Genomic DNA, 17,316 nt, shown 5'->3' with positions numbered 1-17,316 from the left:
GGTGTGAATGGTCCCGGGTTCAAATCCCGGACGGACCCGAGTTTTGCAGAAGTAATTTGGTGACTACTTAAATGCAACTAATAAAATTGTAGGCCTACGAGTTGAGCATGTCTCGCTGTCATACATGATCCGTTAGTTTTGGGGTATGTTACTCGCTTCGGGTGTGAGTGGTCCCTGGTTCAAATCCCGGACGGACCCGAGTTTTGCAGAAGTAATTTGGTGACGATTTAAATGCAACTAGTTATATTGTAGGCCTACGAGTGTAGCATGTTTCAGTGTCATACATGGTCCGCTGGTCTAGGGGTATGATACTCGTGGTATGATACTCGCTTCGGGTGTGAGTGGTCCCGGGTTCAAATCCCGGACGGACCCGAGTTTTGCAGAAGTAATTTGGTGACTATTTAAATGCAACGAGTTATATTGTAGGCCTACGAGTGTAGCATGTTTCAGTGTCATACATGGTCCGTTGGTCTAGGGGTATGATACTCGCTTAGGGTGCGAGGGGTCCCGCGTTCAAATCCCAGACGGACACGAGTTTTTGCAGAAGTAATTTGGTGACTATTTAAATGCAACTAGTTATATTGTAGGCCTACGAGTGTAGCATGTTTCAGTGTCATACATAGTCCGTTGGTCTAGGGGTATGATACTCGCTTAGGGTGCGAGGGGTCCCCGGTTAAAATCCCGGACGGCCCCGAGTTTTTGCAGAAGTAATTTGGTGACTATTCAAATGCAACTAGTTATATTGTAGGCCTACGAGTGTAGCATGTTTCAGTGTCATACATGGTCCGCTGGTCTAGGGGTATGATACTCGTGGTATGATACTCGCTTCGGGTGTGAGTGGTCCCGGGTTCAAATTCCGGACGGACCCGAGTTTTGCAGAAGTAATTTGGTGACTACTTAAATGCAACTAATTAAATTGTAGGCCTACGAGTTGAGCATGTCTCGCTGTCATACATGATCCGTTGGTTTTGGGGTATGTTACTCGCTTCGGGTGTGAGTGGTCCCGGGTTCAAATCCCGGACGGACCCGAGTTTTGCAGAAGTAATTTGGTGACTATTTAAATGCAACGAGTTGAATTGTAGTCCTACGAGTGTAGCATGTTTCAGTGTCATGCATGGTCCGTTGGTCTAGGGGTATGATACTCGCTTAGGGTGCGAGGGGTCCCGGGTTCAAATCCCAGACGGACACGAGTTTTTGCAGAAGTAATTTGGTGACTATTTAAATGCAACTAGTTATATTGTAGGCCTACGAGTGTAGCATGTTTCAGTGTCAAACATGGTCCGTTGGTCTAGGGGTATGATACTCGCTTAGGGTGCGAGGGGTCCCCGGTTAAAATCCCGGACGGCCCGAGTTTTTGCAGAAGTAATTTGGTGACTATTCAAATGCAACGAGTTAAATTGTAGAACTACGAGTTGAGCATGTTTCAGTGTCATACTTCGTCCGTTGGTCTAGAGGTATGATACTCGCTTAGGGTGCGAGGGGTCCCCGGTTAAAATCCCGGACGGACCCGAGTTTTGCAGAAGTAATTTGGTGACTATTTAAATGTAACTAGTTAAATAGTAGCACTACGAGTTGAGCATGTTTCAGTGTCATATTTCGTCCGTTGGTCTAGAGGTATGATACTCGCTTAGGGTGCGAGGGGTCCCCGGTTAAAATCCCGGACGGACCCGAGTTTTGCAGAAGTAATTTGGTGACTATTTAAATGTAACTAGTTAAATAGTAGCACTACGAGTTGAGCATGTTTCAGTGTCATATTTCGTCCGTTGGTTTAGGGGTATGATACTCGCTTCGGGTGTGAGTAGTCCCGGGTTCAAATCCCGGACGGACCCGAGTTTTGCAGAAGTAATTTGGTGACTATTTAAATGCAACGAGTTATATTGTAGGCCTACGAGTGTAGCATGTTTCAGTGTCATACATGGTCCGTTGGTCTAGGGGTATGATACTCGCTTAGGGTGCGAGGGGTCCCGCGTTCAAATCCCAGACGGACACGAGTTTTTGCAGAAGTAATTTGGTGACTATTTAAATGCAACTAGTTATATTGTAGGTCTACGAGTGTAGCATGTTTCAGTGTCATACATAGTCCGTTGGTCTAGGGGTATGATACTCGCTTAGGGTGCGAGAGGTCCCCGGTTAAAATCCCGGACGGCCCCGAGTTTTTGCAGAAGTAATTTGGTGACTATTCAAATGCAACGAGTTAAATTGTAGGACTACGAGTTGAGCATGTTTCAGTGTCATACTTCGTCCGTTGGTCTAGAGGTATGATACTCGCTTAGGGTGCGAGGGGTCCCCGGTTAAAATCCCGGACGGACCCGAGTTTTGCAGAAGTAATTTGGTGACCATTTAAATGTAACTAGTTAAATAGTAGGACTACGAGTTGAGCATGTTTCAGTGTCATATTTTGTCCGTTGGTTTAGGGGTATGATACTCGCTTCGGGTGTGAGTAGTCCCGGGTTCAAATCCCGGACGGACCCGAGTTTTGCAGAAGTAAATTGGTGACTATTTAAATGCAACTAGTTATATTGTAGGCCTACGAGTGTAGCATGTTTCAGTGTCATACATGGTCCGCTGGTCTAGGGGTATGATACTCGTGGTATGATACTCGCTTCGGGTGTGAGTGGTCCCGGGTTCAAATTCCGGACGGACCAGAGTTTTGCAGAAGTAATTTGGTGACTATATAAATGCAACTAGTTATATTGTAGGCCTACGAGTGTAGCATATTTCAGTGTCATACATGGTCCGTTGGTCTAGGGGTATGATACTCGCTTAGGGTGCGAGGGGTCCCGGGTTCAAATCCCGGACGGACCCGAGTTTTGCAGAAGTAATTTGGTGACTATTTAAATGCAACTAGTTATATTGTAGGCCTACGAGTGTAGCATGTTTCAGTGTCATACATAGTCCGTTGGTCTAGGGGTATGATACTCGCTTAGGGTGCGAGGGGTCCCCGGTTAAAATCCCGGACGGCCCCGAGTTTTTGCAGAAGTAATTTGGTGACTATTCAAATGCAACGAGTTAAATTGTAGGACTACGAGTTGAGCATGTTTCAGTGTCATACTTCGTCCGTTGGTCTAGAGGTATGATACTCGCTTAGGGTGCGAGGGGTCGCCGGTTAAAATCCCGGACGGACCCGAGTTTTGCAGAAGTAATTTGGTGACCATTTAAATGTAACTAGTTAAATAGTAGGACTACGAGTTGAGCATGTTTCAGTGTCATATTTCGTCCGTTGGTTTAGGGGTATGATACTCGCTTCGGGTGTGAGTAGTCCCGGGTTCAAATCCCGGACGGACCCGAGTTTTGCAGAAGTAAATTGGTGACTATTTAAATGCAACTAGTTATATTGTAGGCCTACGAGTGTAGCATGTTTCAGTGTCATACATGGTCCGCTGGTCTAGGGGTATGATACTCGTGGTATGATACTCGCTTCGGGTGTGAGTGGTCCCGGGTTCAAATTCCGGACGGACCAGAGTTTTGCAGAAGTAATTTGGTGACTATATAAATGCAACTAGTTATATTGTAGGCCTACGAGTGTAGCATATTTCAGTGTCATACATGGTCCGTTGGTCTAGGGGTATGATACTCGCTTAGGGTGCGAGGGGTCCCGGGTTCAAATCCCGGACGGACCCGAGTTTTGCAGAAGTAATTTGGTGACTATTTAAATGCAATTAGTTATATTGTAGGCCTACGAGTGTAGCATGTTTCAGTGTCATACATGGTCCGCTGGTCTAGGGGTATGATACTCGTGGTATGATACTCGCTTCGGGTGTGAGTGGTCCCGGGTTCAAATTCCGGACGGACCCGAGTTTTGCTGAAGTAATTTGGTGACTACTTAAATGCAACTAATTAAATTGTAGGCCTACGAGTTGAGCATGTCTCGCTGTCATACATGATCCGTTGGTTTTGGGGTATGTTACTCGCTTCGGGTGTGAGTGGTCCCGGGTTCAAATCCCGGACGGACCCGAGTTTTGCAGAAGTAATTTGGTGACTATTTAAATGCAACGAGTTGAATTGTAGTCCTACGAGTGTAGCATGTTTCAGTGTCATGCATGGTCCGTTGGTCTAGGGGTATGATACTCGCTTAGGGTGCGAGGGGTCCCCGGTTAAAATCCCGGACGGACACGAGTTTTTGCAGAAGTAATTTGGTGACTATTTAAATGCAACTAGTTATATTGTAGGCCTACGAGTGTAGCATGTTTCAGTGTCATACATGGTCCGTTGGTCTAGGGGTATGATACTCGCTTAGGGTGCGAGGGGTCCCCGGTTAAAATCCCGGACGGCCCGAGTTTTTGCAGAAGTAATTTGGTGACTATTCAAATGCAACGAGTTAAATTGTAGAACTACGAGTTGAGCATGTTTCAGTGTCATACTTCGTCCGTTGGTCTAGAGGTATGATACTCGCTTAGGGTGCGAGGGGTCCCCGGTTAAAATCCCGGACGGACCCGAGTTTTGCAGAAGTAATTTGGTGACTATTTAAATGTAACTAGTTAAATAGTAGCACTACGAGTTGAGCATGTTTCAGTGTCATATTTCGTCCGTTGGTCTAGAGGTATGATACTCGCTTAGGGTGCGAGGGGTCCCCGGTTAAAATCCCGGACGGACCCGAGTTTTGCAGAAGTAATTTGGTGACTATTTAAATGTTCCTAGTTAAATAGTAGCACTACGAGTTGAGCATGTTTCAGTGTCATATTTCGTCCGTTGGTTTAGGGGTATGATACTCGCTTCGGGTGTGAGTAGTCCCGGGTTCAAATCCCGGACGGACCCGAGTTTTGCAGAAGTAATTTGGTGACTATTTAAATGCAACGAGTTATATTGTAGGCCTACGAGTGTAGCATGTTTCAGTGTCATACATGGTCCGTTGGTCTAGGGGTATGATACTCGCTTAGGGTGCGAGGGGTCCCGCGTTCAAATCCCAGACGGACACGAGTTTTTGCAGAAGTAATTTGGTGACTATTTAAATGCAACTAGTTATATTGTAGGCCTACGAGTGTAACATGTTTCAGTGTCATACATAGTCCGTTGGTCTAGGGGTATGATACTCGCTTAGGGTGCGAGGGGTCCCCGGTTAAAATCCCGGACGGCCCCGAGTTTTTGCAGAAGTAATTTGGTGACTATTCAAATGCAACGAGTTAAATTGTAGGACTACGAGTTGAGCATGTTTCAGTGTCATACTTCGTCCGTTGGTCTAGAGGTATGATACTCGCTTAGGGTGCGAGGGGTCCCCGGTTAAAATCCCGGACGGACCCGAGTTTTGCAGAAGTAATTTGGTGACTATTTAAATGTAACTAGTTAAATAGTAGGACTACGAGTTGAGCATGTTTCAGTGTCATATTTCGTCCGTTGGTTTAGGGGTATGATACTCGCTTCGGGTGTGAGTAGTCCCGGGTTCAAATCCCGGACGGACCCGAGTTTTGCAGAAGTAATTTGGTGACTATTTAAATGCAACGAGTTATATTGTAGGCCTACGAGTGTAGCATGTTTCAGTGTCATACATGGTCCGTTGGTCTAGGGGTATGATACTCGCTTAGGGTGCGAGGGGTCCCGCGTTCAAATCCCAGACGGACACGAGTTTTTGCAGAAGTAATTTGGTGACTATTTAAATGCAACTAGTTATATTGTAGGCCTACGAGTGTAGCATGTTTCAGTGTCATACATAGTCCGTTGGTCTAGGGGTATGATACTCGCTTAGGGTGCGAGGGGTCCCCGGTTAAAATCCCGGACGGCCCCGAGTTTTTGCAGAAGTAATTTGGTGACTATTCAAATGCAACGAGTTAAATTGTAGGACTACGAGTTGAGCATGTTTCAGTGTCATACTTCGTCCGTTGGTCTAGAGGTATGATACTCGCTTAGGGTGCGAGGGGTCCCCGGTTAAAATCCCGGACGGACCCGAGTTTTGCAGAAGTAATTTGGTGACTATTTAAATGTAACTAGTTAAATAGTAGGACTACGAGTTGAGCATGTTTCAGTGTCATATTTCGTCCGTTGGTTTAGGGGTATGATACTCGCTTCGGGTGTGAGTAGTCACGGGTTCAAATCCCGGACGGACCCGAGTTTTGCAGAAGTAATTTGGTGACTATTTAAATGCAACTAGTTATATTGTAGGCCTACGAGTGTAGCATGTTTCAGTGTCATACATGGTCCGCTGGTCTAGGGGTATGATACTCGTGGTATGATACTCGCTTCGGGTGTGAGTGGTCCCGGGTTCAAATTCCGGACGGACCCGAGTTTTGCAGAAGTAATTTGGTGACTACTTAAATGCAACTAATTAAATTGTAGGCCTACGAGTTGAGCATGTCTCGCTGTCATACATGATCCGTTGGTTTTGGGGTATGTTACTCGCTTCGGGTGTGAGTGGTCCCGGGTTCAAATCCCGGACGGACCCGAGTTTTGCAGAAGTAATTTGGTGACTATTTAAATGCAACGAGTTAAATTGTAGGCCTACGAGTGTAGAATGTTTCAGTGTCATACATGGTCCGTTGGTCTAGGGGTATGATACTCGCTTAGGGTGTGAGTGGTCCCGGGTTAAAATCCCGGACGGACCCAAGTTTTGCAGAAGTAATTTGGTGACTATTTAAATGTAACTAGTTAAATAGTAGGACTACGAGTTGAGCATGTTTCAGTGTCATATTTCGTCCGTTGGTTTAGGGGTATGATACTCGCTTCGGGTGTGAGTAGTCCCGGGTTCAAATCCCGGACGGACCCGAGTTTTGCAGAAGTAATTGGGTGACTATTTAAATGCAACTAGTTATATTGTAGGCCTACAAGTGTAGCATGTTTCAGTGTCATACATGGTCCGTTTGTCTAGGGGTATGATACTCGCTTTGGGTGTGAATGGTCCCGGGTTCAAATCCCGGACGGACCCGAGTTTTGCAGAAGTAATTTGGTGACTACTTAAATGCAACTAATAAAATTGTAGGCCTACGAGTTGAGCATGTCTCGCTGTCATACATGATCCGTTAGTTTTGGGGTATGTTACTCGCTTCGGGTGTGAGTGGTCCCTGGTTCAAATCCCGGACGGACCCGAGTTTTGCAGAAGTAATTTGGTGACGATTTAAATGCAACTAGTTATATTGTAGGCCTACGAGTGTAGCATGTTTCAGTGTCATACATGGTCCGCTGGTCTAGGGGTATGATACTCGTGGTATGATACTCGCTTCGGGTGTGAGTGGTCCCGGGTTCAAATTCCGGACGGACCCGAGTTTTGCAGAAGTAATTTGGTGACTATTTAAATGCAACTAGTTATATTGTAGGCCTACGAGTGTAGCATGTTTCAGTGTCATACATGGTCCGCTGGTCTAGGGGTATGATACTCGTGGTATGATACTCGCTTCGGGTGTGAGTGGTCCCGGGTTCAAATTCCGGACGGACCCGAGTTTTGCAGAAGTAATTTGGTGACTACTTAAATGCAACTAAATAAATTGTAGGCCTACGAGTTGAGCATGTCTCGCTGTCATACATGATCCGTTGGTTTTGGGGTATGTTACTCGCTTCGGGTGTGAGTGGTCCCGGGTTCAAATCCCGGACGGACCCGAGTTTTGCAGAAGTAATTTGGTGACTATTTAAATGCAACGAGTTAAATTGTAGTCCTACGAGTGTAGCATGTTTCAGTGTCATGCATGGTCCGTTGGTCTAGGGGTATGATACTCGCTTAGGGTGCGAGGGGTCCCGGGTTCAAATCCCAGACGGACACGAGTTTTTGCAGAAGTAATTTGGTGACTATTTAAATGCAACTAGTTATATTGTAGGCCTACGAGTGTAGCATGTTTCAGTGTCATACATGGTCCGTTGGTCTAGGGGTATGATACTCGCTTAGGGTGCGAGGGGTCCCCGGTTAAAATCCCGGACGGCCCGAGTTTTTGCAGAAGTAATTTGGTGACTATTCAAATGCAACGAGTTAAATTGTAGAACTACGAGTTGAGCATGTTTCAGTGACATACTTCGTCCGTTGGTCTAGAGGTATGATACTCGCTTAGGGTGCGAGGGGTCCCCGGTTAAAATCCCGGACGGACCCGAGTTTTGCAGAAGTAATTTGGTGACTATTTAAATGTAACTAGTTAAATAGTAGCACTACGAGTTGAGCATGTTTCAGTGTCCTATTTCGTCCGTTGGTCTAGAGGTATGATACTCGCTTAGGGTGCGAGGGGTCCCCGGTTAAAATCCCGGACGGACCCGAGTTTTGCAGAAGTAATTTGGTGACTATTTAAATGTAACTAGTTAAATAGTAGCACTACGAGTTGAGCATGTTTCAGTGTCATATTTCGTCCGTTGGTTTAGGGGTATGATACTCGCTTCGGGTGTGAATAGTCCCGGGTTCAAATCCCGGACGGACCCGAGTTTTGCAGAAGTAATTTGGTGACTATTTAAATGCAACGAGTTATATTGTAGGCCTACGAGTGTAGCATGTTTCAGTGTCATACATGGTCCGTTGGTCTAGGGGTATGATACTCGCTTAGGGTGCGAGGGGTCCCGCGTTCAAATCCCAGACGGACACGAGTTTTTGCAGAAGTAATTTGGTGACTATTTAAATGCAACTAGTTATATTGTAGGCCTACGAGTGTAGCATGTTTCAGTGTCATACATGGTCCGTTGGTCTAGGGGTATGATACTCGCTTAGGGTGCGAGGGCTCCCCGGTTAAAATCCCGGACGGCCCGAGTTTTTGCAGAAGTAATTTGGTGACTATTCAAATGCAACGAGTTAAATTGTAGAACTACGAGTTGAGCATGTTTCAGTGTCATACTTCGTCCGTTGGTCTAGAGGTATGATACTCGCTTAGGGTGCGAGGGGTCCCCGGTTAAAATCCCGGACGGACCCGAGTTTTGCAGAAGTAATTTGGTGACTATTTAAATGTAACTAGTTAAATAGTAGCACTACGAGTTGAGCATGTTTCAGTGTCATATTTCGTCCGTTGGTCTAGAGGTATGATACTCGCTTAGGGTGCGAGGGGTCCCCGGTTAAAATCCCGGACGGACCCGAGTTTTGCAGAAGTAATTTGGTGACTATTTAAATGTAACTAGTTAAATAGTAGCACTACGAGTTGAGCATGTTTCAGTGTCATATTTCGTCCGTTGGTTTAGGGGTATGATACTCGCTTCGGGTGTGAATAGTCCCGGGTTCAAATCCCGGACGGACCCGAGTTTTGCAGAAGTAATTTGGTGACTATTTAAATGCAACGAGTTAAATTGTAGTCCTACGAGTGTAGCATGTTTCAGTGTCATGCATGGTCCGTTGGTCTAGGGGTATGATTCTCGCTTAGGGTGCGAGGGGTCCCGGGTTCAAATCCCAGACGGACACGAGTTTTTGCAGAAGTAATTTGGTGACTATTTAAATGCAACTAGTTATATTGTAGGCCTACGAGTGTAGCATGTTTCAGTGTCATACATGGTCCGTTGGTCTAGGGGTATGATACTCGCTTAGGGTGCGAGGGGTCCCCGGTTAAAATCCCGGACGGCCCGAGTTTTTGCAGAAGTAATTTGGTGACTATTCAAATGCAACGAGTTAAATTGTAGAACTACGAGTTGAGCATGTTTCAGTGTCATACTTCGTCCGTTAGTCTAGAGGTATGATACTCGCTTAGGGTGCGAGGGGTCCCCAGTTAAAATCCCGGACGGACCCGAGTTTTGCAGAAGTAATTTGGTGACTATTTAAATGTAACTAGTTAAATAGTAGCACTACGAGTTGAGCATGTTTCAGTGTCATATTTCGTCCGTTGGTCTAGAGGTATGATACTCGCTTAGGGTGCGAGGGGTCCCCGGTTAAAATCCCGGACGGACCCGAGTTTTGCAGAAGTAATTTGGTGACTATTTAAATGTAACTAGTTAAATAGTAGCACTACGAGTTGAGCATGTTTCAGTGTCATATTTCGTCCGTTGGTTTAGGGGTATGATACTCGCTTCGGGTGTGAATAGTCCCGGGTTCAAATCCCGGACGGACCCGAGTTTTGCAGAAGTAATTTGGTGACTATTTAAATGCAACGAGTTATATTGTAGGCCTACGAGTGTAGCATGTTTCAGTGTCATACATGGTCCGTTGGTCTAGGGGTATGATACTCGCTTAGGGTGCGAGGGGTCCCGCGTTCAAATCCCAGACGGACACGAGTTTTTGCAGAAGTAATTTGGTGACTATTTAAATGCAACTAGTTATATTGTAGGCCTGCGAGTGTAGCATGTTTCAGTGTCATACATGGTCCGTTGGTCTAGGGGTATGATACTCGCTTAGGGTGCGAGGGGTCCCCGGTTAAAATCAAGGACGGCCCGAGTTTTTGCAGAAGTAATTTGGTGACTATTCAAATGCAACGAGTTAAATTGTAGAACTACGAGTTGAGCATGTTTCAGTGTCATACTTCGTCCGTTGGTCTAGAGGTATGATACTCGCTTAGGGTGCGAGGGGTCCCCGGTTAAAATCCCGGACGGACCCGAGTTTTGCAGAAGTAATTTGGTGACTATTTAAATGTAACTAGTTAAATAGTAGCACTACGAGTTGAGCATGTTTCAGTGTCATATTTCGTCCGTTGGTCTAGAGGTATGATACTCGCTTAGGGTGCGAGGGGTCCCCGGTTAAAATCCCGGACGGACCCGAGTTTTGCAGATGTAATTTGGTGACTATTTAAATGTAACTAGTTAAATAGTAGCACTACGAGTTGAGCATGTTTCAGTGTCATATTTCGTCCGTTGGTTTAGGGGTATGATACTCGCTTCGGGTGTGAATAGTCCCGGGTTCAAATCCCGGACGGACCCGAGTTTTGCAGAAGTAATTTGGTGACGATTTAAATGCAACTAGTTATATTGTAGGCCTACGAGTGTAGCATGTTTCAGTGTCATACATGGTCCGCTGGTCTAGGGGTATGATACTCGTGGTATGATACTCGCTTCGGGTGTGAGTGGTCCCGGGTTCAAATTCCGGACGGACCCGAGTTTTGCAGAAGTAATTTGGTGACTACTTAAATGCAACTAATTAAATTGTAGGCCTACGAGTTGAGCATGTCTCGCTGTCATACATGATCCGTTGGTTTTGGGGTATGTTACTCGCTTCGGGTGTGAGTGGTCCCGGGTTCAAATCCCGGACGGACCCGAGTTTTGCAGAAGTAATTTGGTGACTATTTAAATGCAACGAGTTAAATTGTAGGCCTACGAGTGTAGCATGTTTCAGTGTCATGCATGGTCCGTTGGTCTAGCGGTATGATACTCGCTTAGGGTGCGAGGGGTCCCGGGTTCATATCCCAGACGGACACGAGTTTTTGCAGAAGTAATTTGGTGACTATTTAAATGCAACTAGTTATATTGTAGGCCTACGAGTGTAGCATGTTTCAGTGTCATACATGGTCCGTTGGTCTAGGGGTATGATACTCGCTTAGGGTGCGAGGGGTCCCGGGTTCATATCCCAGACGGACACGAGTTTTTGCAGAAGTAATTTGGTGACTATTTAAATGCAACTAGTTATATTGTAGGTCTACGAGTGTAGCATGTTTCAGTGTCATACATGGTCCGTTGGTCTAGGGGTATGATACTCGCTTAGGGTGCGAGGGGTCTCCGGTTAAAATCCCGGACGGCCCGAGTTTTTGCAGAAGTAATTTGGTGACTATTCAAATGCAACGAGTTAAATTGTAGAACTACGAGTTGAGCATGTTTCAGTGTCATACTTCGTCCGTTGGTCTAGAGGTATGATACTCGCTTAGGGTGCGAGGGGTCCCCGGTTAAAATCCCGGACGGACCCGAGTTTTGCAGAAGTAATTTGGTGACTATTTAAATGTAACTAGTTAAATAGTAGCACTACGAGTTGAGCATGTTTCAGTGTCATATTTCGTCCGTTGGTCTAGAGGTATGATACTCGCTTAGGGTGCGAGGGGTCCCGCGTTCAAATCCCAGACGGACACGAGTTTTTGCAGAAGTAATTTGGTGACTATTTAAATGCAACGAGTTATATTGTAGGCCTACGAGTGTAGCATGTTTCAGTGTCATACATGGTCCGTTGGTCTAGGGGTATGATACTCGCTTCGGGTGTGAGTGGTCCCGGGTTCAAATTCCGGACGGACCCGAGTTTTGCAGAAGTAATTTGGTGACTATTTAAATGCAACTAGTTATATTGTAGGCCTACGAGTGTAGCATGTTTCAGTGTCATACATGGTTCGCTGGTCTAGGGGTATGATACTCGTGGTATGATACTCGCTTCGGGTGTGAGTGGTCCCGGGTTCAAATTCCGGACGGACCCGAGTTTTGCAGAAGTAATTTGGTGACTACTTAAATGCAACTAATTAAATTGTAGGCCTACGAGTTGAGCATGTCTCGCTGTCATACATGATCCGTTGGTTTTGGGGTATGTTACTCGCTTCGGGTGTGAGTGGTCCCGGGTTCAAATCCCGGACGGACCCGAGTTTTGCAGAAGTAATTTGGTGACTATTTAAATGCAACGAGTTAAATTGTAGTCCTACGAGTGTAGCATGTTTCAGTTCATGCATGGTCCGTGGGTCTAGGGGTATGATATTCGCTTAGGGTGCGAGGGGTCCCGGGTTCAAATCCCAGACGGACACGAGTTTTTGCAGAAGTAATTTGGTGACTATTTAAATGCAACTAGTTATATTGTAGGCCTACGAGTGTAGCATGTTTCAGTGTCATACATGGTCCGTTGGTCTAGGGGTATGATACTCGCTTAGGGTGCGAGGGGTCCCCGGTTAAAATCCCGGACGGCCCGAGTTTTTGCAGAAGTAATTTGGTGACTATTCAAATGCAACGAGTTAAATTGTAGAACTACGAGTTGAGCATGTTTCAGTGTCATACTTCGTCCGTTGGTCTAGAGGTATGATACTCGCTTAGGGTGCGAGGGGTCCCCGGTTAAAATCCCGGACGGACCCGAGTTTTGCAGAAGTAATTTGGTGACTATTTAAATGTAACTAGTTAAATAGTAGCACTACGAGTTGAGCATGTTTCAGTGTCATATTTCGTCCGTTGGTTTAGGGGTATGATACTCGCTTCGGGTGTGAGTAGTCCCGGGTTCAAATCCCGGACGGACCCGAGTTTTGCAGAAGTAATTTGGTGACTATTTAAATGCAACGAGTTATATTGTAGGCCTACGAGTGTAGCATGTTTCAGTGTCATACATGGTCCGTTGGTCTAGGGGTATGATACTCGCTTAGGGTGCGAGGGGTCCCCGGTTAAAATCCCGGACGGCCCCGAGTTTTTGCAGAAGTAATTTGGTGACTATTTAAATGCAACTAGTTATATTGTAGGCCTACGAGTGTAGCATGTTTCAGTGTCATACATGGTCCGCTGGTCTAGGGGTATGATACTCGTGGTATGATACTCGCTTCGGGTGTGAGTGGTCCCGGGATCAAATTCCGGACGGACCCGAGTTTTGCAGAAGTAATTTGGTGACTACTTAAATGCAACTAATTAAATTGTAGGCCTACGAGTTGAGCATGTCTCGCTGTCATACATGATCCGTTGGTTTTGGGGTATGTTACTCGCTTCGGGTGTGAGTGGTCCCGGGTTCAAATCCCGGACGGACCCGAGTTTTGCAGAAGTAATTTGGTGACTATTTAAATGCAACGAGTTAAATTGTAGGCCTACGAGTGTAGAATGTTTCAGTGTCATACATGGTCCGTTGGTCTAGGGGTATGATACTCGCTTAGGGTGCGAGGGGTCCCGGGTTCAAATCCCAGACGGACACGAGTTTTTGCAGAAGTAATTTGGTGACTACTTAAATGCAACTAATTAAATTGTAGGCCTACGAGTTGAGCATGTCTCGCTGTCATACATGATCCGTTAGTTTTGGGGTATGTTACTCGCTTCGGGTGTGAGTGGTCCCGGGTTAAAATCCCGGACGGACCCAAGTTTTACAGAAGTAATTTGGTGACTATTTAAATGTAACTAGTTAAATAGTAGGACTACGAGTTGAGCATGTTTCAGTGTCATATTTCGTCCGTTGGTTTAGGAGTATGATACTCGCTTCGGGTGTGAGTATTCCCGGGTTCAAATCCCGGACGGACCCGAGTTTTGCAGAAGTAATTTGGTGACTATTTAAATGCAACTAGTTATATTGTAGGCCTACAAGTGTAGCATGTTTCAGTGTCATACATGGTCCGTTTGTCTAGGGGTATGATACTCGCTTTGGGTGTGAATGGTCCCGGGTTCAAATCCCGGACGGACCCGAGTTTTGCAGAAGTAATTTGGTGACTACTTAAATGCAACTAATAAAATTGTAGGCCTACGAGTTGAGCATGTCTCGCTGTCATACATGATCCGTTAGTTTTGGGGTATGTTACTCGCTTCGGGTGTGAGTGGTCCCGGGTTAAAATCCCGGACGGACCCAAGTTTTGCAGAAGTAATTTGGTGACTATTTAAATGTAACTAGTTAAATAGTAGGACTACGAGTTGAGCATGTTTCAGTGTCATATTTCGTCCGTTGGTTTAGGGGTATGATACTCGCTTCGGGTGTGAGTAGTCCCGGGTTCAAATCCCGGACGGACCCGAGTTTTGCATTAGTAATTTGGTGACTATTTAAATGCAACTAGTTATATTGTAGGCCTACAAGTGTAGCATGTTTCAGTGTCATACATGGTCCGTTTGTCTAGGGGTATGATACTCGCTTTGGGTGTGAATGGTCCCGGGTTCAAATCCCGGACGGACCCGAGTTTTGCAGAAGTAATTTGGTGACTACTTAAATGCAACTAATAAAATTGTAGGCCTACGAGTTGAGCATGTCTCGCTATCATACATGATCCGTTAGTTTTGGGGTATGTTACTCCCATCGGGTGTGAGTAGTCCCGGGTTCAAATCCCGGACGGACCCGAGTTTTGCAGAAGTAATTTGGTGACTATTTAAATGCAACGAGTTATATTGTAGGCCTACGAGTGTAGCATGTTTCAGTGTCATACATGGTCCGCTGGTCTAGGGGTATGATACTCGTGGTATGATACTCGCTTCGGGTGTGAGTGGTCCCGGGTTCAAATTCCGGACGGACCCGAGTTTTGCAGAAGTAATTTGGTGACTACTTCAATGCAACTAATTAAATTGTAGGCCTACGAGTTGAGCATGTCTCGCTATCATACATGATCCGTTAGTTTTGGGGTATGTTACTCGCTTCGGGTGTGAGTGGTCCCTGGTTCAAATCCCGGACGGACCCGAGTTTTGCAGAAGTAATTTGGTGACTATTTAAATGTAACTAGTTAAATAGTAGGACTACGAGTTGAGCATGTTTCAGTGTCATACATGGTCCGTTGGTCTAGGGGTATGATACTCGCTTCGGGTGTGAGTGGTCCCGGGTTCAAATCCAGGACGGACTTGAGTTTTGCAGAAGTAATTTGGTGACTATTTAAATGCAACTAGTTATACTGTAGGCCTACGAGCGTAGCATGTTTCAGTGTCATACATGGTCCGTTGGTCTAGGGGTATGATACTCGCGGTATGATACTCGCTTCGAAGGTGAGTGGTCCCGGGTTCAAATTCCGGACGGACCCGAGTTTTGCAGAAGTAATTTGATGACTACTTAAATGCAACTAATTAAATTATAGGCCTACGAGTTGAGCATGTCTCGCTGTCATACATGATCCGTTGGTTTTGGGGTATGTTACTCCCATCGGGTGTGAGTAGTCCCGGGTTCAAATCCCGGACGGACCCGAGTTTTGCAGAAGTAATTTGGTGACTATTTAAATGCAACGAGTTATATTGTAGGCCTACGAGTGTAGCATGTTTCAGTGTCATACATGGTCCGTTGGTCTAGGGGTATGATACTCGCTTCGGGTGTGAGTGGTCCCGGGTTCAAATCCCGGACGGACCCGAGTTTTGCAGAAGTAATTTGGTGACAATTTAAATGCAACTAGTTATATTGTAGGCCTACGAGTGTAGCATGTTTCAGTGTCATACATGGTCCGCTGGTCTAGGGGTATGATACTCGTGGTATGATACTCGCTTCGGGTGTGAGTGGTCCCGGGTTCAAATTCCGGACGGACCCGAGTTTTGCAGAAGTAATTTGGTGACTACTTCAATGCAACTAATTAAATTGTAGGCCTACGAGTTGAGCATGTCTCGCTGTCATACATGATCCGTTGGTTTTGGGGTATGTTACTCGCTTCGGGTGTGAGTGGTCCCGGGTTCAAATCCCGGACGGACCCGAGTTTTGCAGAAGTAATTTGGTGACTATTTAAATGCAACGAGTTAAATTGTAGGCCTACGAGTGTAGAATGTTTCAGTGTCATATTTCGTCCGTTTGTTTAGGGGTATGATACTCGCTTCGGGTGTGAGTAGTCCCGGGTTCAAATCCCGGACGGACCCGAGTTTTGCAGAAGTAATTTGGTGACTACTTAAATGCAACGAGTTAAATTGTAGCCCTACGAGTTGAGCATGTTTCAGTGTCATACATGGTCCGTTGGTCTAGGGGTATGATACTCGCTTCGGGTGTGAGTGGTCCCGGGTTCAAATCCAGGACGGACTTGAGTTTTGCAAAGTAATTTGGTGACTATTTAAATGCAACTAGATATACTGTAGGCCTACGAGTGTAGCATGTTTCAGTGTCATACATGGTCCGTTGGTCTAGGGGTATGATACTCGCGGCATGATACTCGCTTCGAAGGTGAGTGGTCCCGGGTTCAAATTCCGGACGGACCCGAGTTTTGCGGAAGTAATTTGATGACTACTTAAATGCAACTAATTAAATTATAGGCCTACGAGTTGAGCATGTCTCGCTGTCATACATGATCCGTTGGTTTTGGGGTATGTTACTCCCATCGGGTGTGAGTAGTCCCGGGTTCAAATCCCGGACGGACCCGAGTTTTGCAGAAGTAATTTGGTGACAATTTAAATGCAACTAGTTATATTGTAGGCCTACGAGTGTAGCATGTTTCAGTGTCATACATGGTCCGCTGGTCTAGGGGTATGATACTCGTGGTATGATACTCGCTTCGGGTGTGAGTGGTCCCGGGTTCAAATTCCGGACGGACCCGAGTTTTGCAGAAGTAATTTGGTGACTACTTCAATGCAACTAATTAAATTGTAGGCCTACGAGTTGAGCATGTCTCGCTGTCATACATGATCCGTTGGTTTTGGGGTATGTTACTCGCTTCGGGTGTGAGTGGTCCCGGGTTCAAATCCCGGACGGACCCGAGTTTTGCAGAAGTAATTTGGTGACTATTTAAATGCAACGAGTTAAATTGTAGGCCTACGAGTGTAGAATGTTTCAGTGTCATACATGGTCCGTTGGTCTAGGGGTATGATACTCGCTTAGGGTGCGAGGGGTCCCGGGTTCAAATCCCAGACGGACACGAGTTTTTGCAGAAGTAATTTGGTGACTACTTAAATGCAACTAATTAAATTGTAGGCCTACGAGTTGAGCATGTC

At 45.8% G+C, this 17,316-nt stretch overlaps 5 non-coding genes across 5 annotated transcripts; all 5 read left to right on the top strand.

The window, feature by feature from the left end:
* The first annotated feature begins 2,733 nt into the window (after positions 1-2,733).
* On the top strand, positions 2,734-2,805 carry TRNAP-AGG (transfer RNA proline (anticodon AGG)). Its single transcript has one exon. It is a non-coding gene; the product is annotated as a tRNA-Pro (tRNA).
* A 743-nt stretch (positions 2,806-3,548) lies between these two features.
* TRNAP-AGG (transfer RNA proline (anticodon AGG)) lies at positions 3,549-3,620 on the top strand. Its single transcript has one exon. It is a non-coding gene; the product is annotated as a tRNA-Pro (tRNA).
* Positions 3,621-6,461: 2,841 nt separating this feature from the next.
* On the top strand, positions 6,462-6,533 carry TRNAP-AGG (transfer RNA proline (anticodon AGG)). The gene has a single exon. It is a non-coding gene; the product is annotated as a tRNA-Pro (tRNA).
* A 5,417-nt stretch (positions 6,534-11,950) lies between these two features.
* Positions 11,951-12,022, top strand: TRNAP-CGG (transfer RNA proline (anticodon CGG)). The gene has a single exon. It is a non-coding gene; the product is annotated as a tRNA-Pro (tRNA).
* Positions 12,023-15,688: 3,666 nt separating this feature from the next.
* TRNAP-CGG (transfer RNA proline (anticodon CGG)) lies at positions 15,689-15,760 on the top strand. Its single transcript has one exon. It is a non-coding gene; the product is annotated as a tRNA-Pro (tRNA).
* The last annotated feature ends 1,556 nt before the right edge of the window (positions 15,761-17,316 follow it).

The sequence above is a fragment of the Phalangium opilio genome, unplaced genomic scaffold (assembly GCF_054372755.1).
Source record: "Phalangium opilio isolate 3A_F unplaced genomic scaffold, DU_Popi_V2 ptg000487l_1, whole genome shotgun sequence".
NCBI lineage: Eukaryota > Metazoa > Arthropoda > Arachnida > Opiliones > Phalangiidae > Phalangium > Phalangium opilio.
The sequence above is the reverse complement of the archived record's forward strand: the minus strand, read 5'-3'. Positions and strand labels throughout refer to the sequence as shown.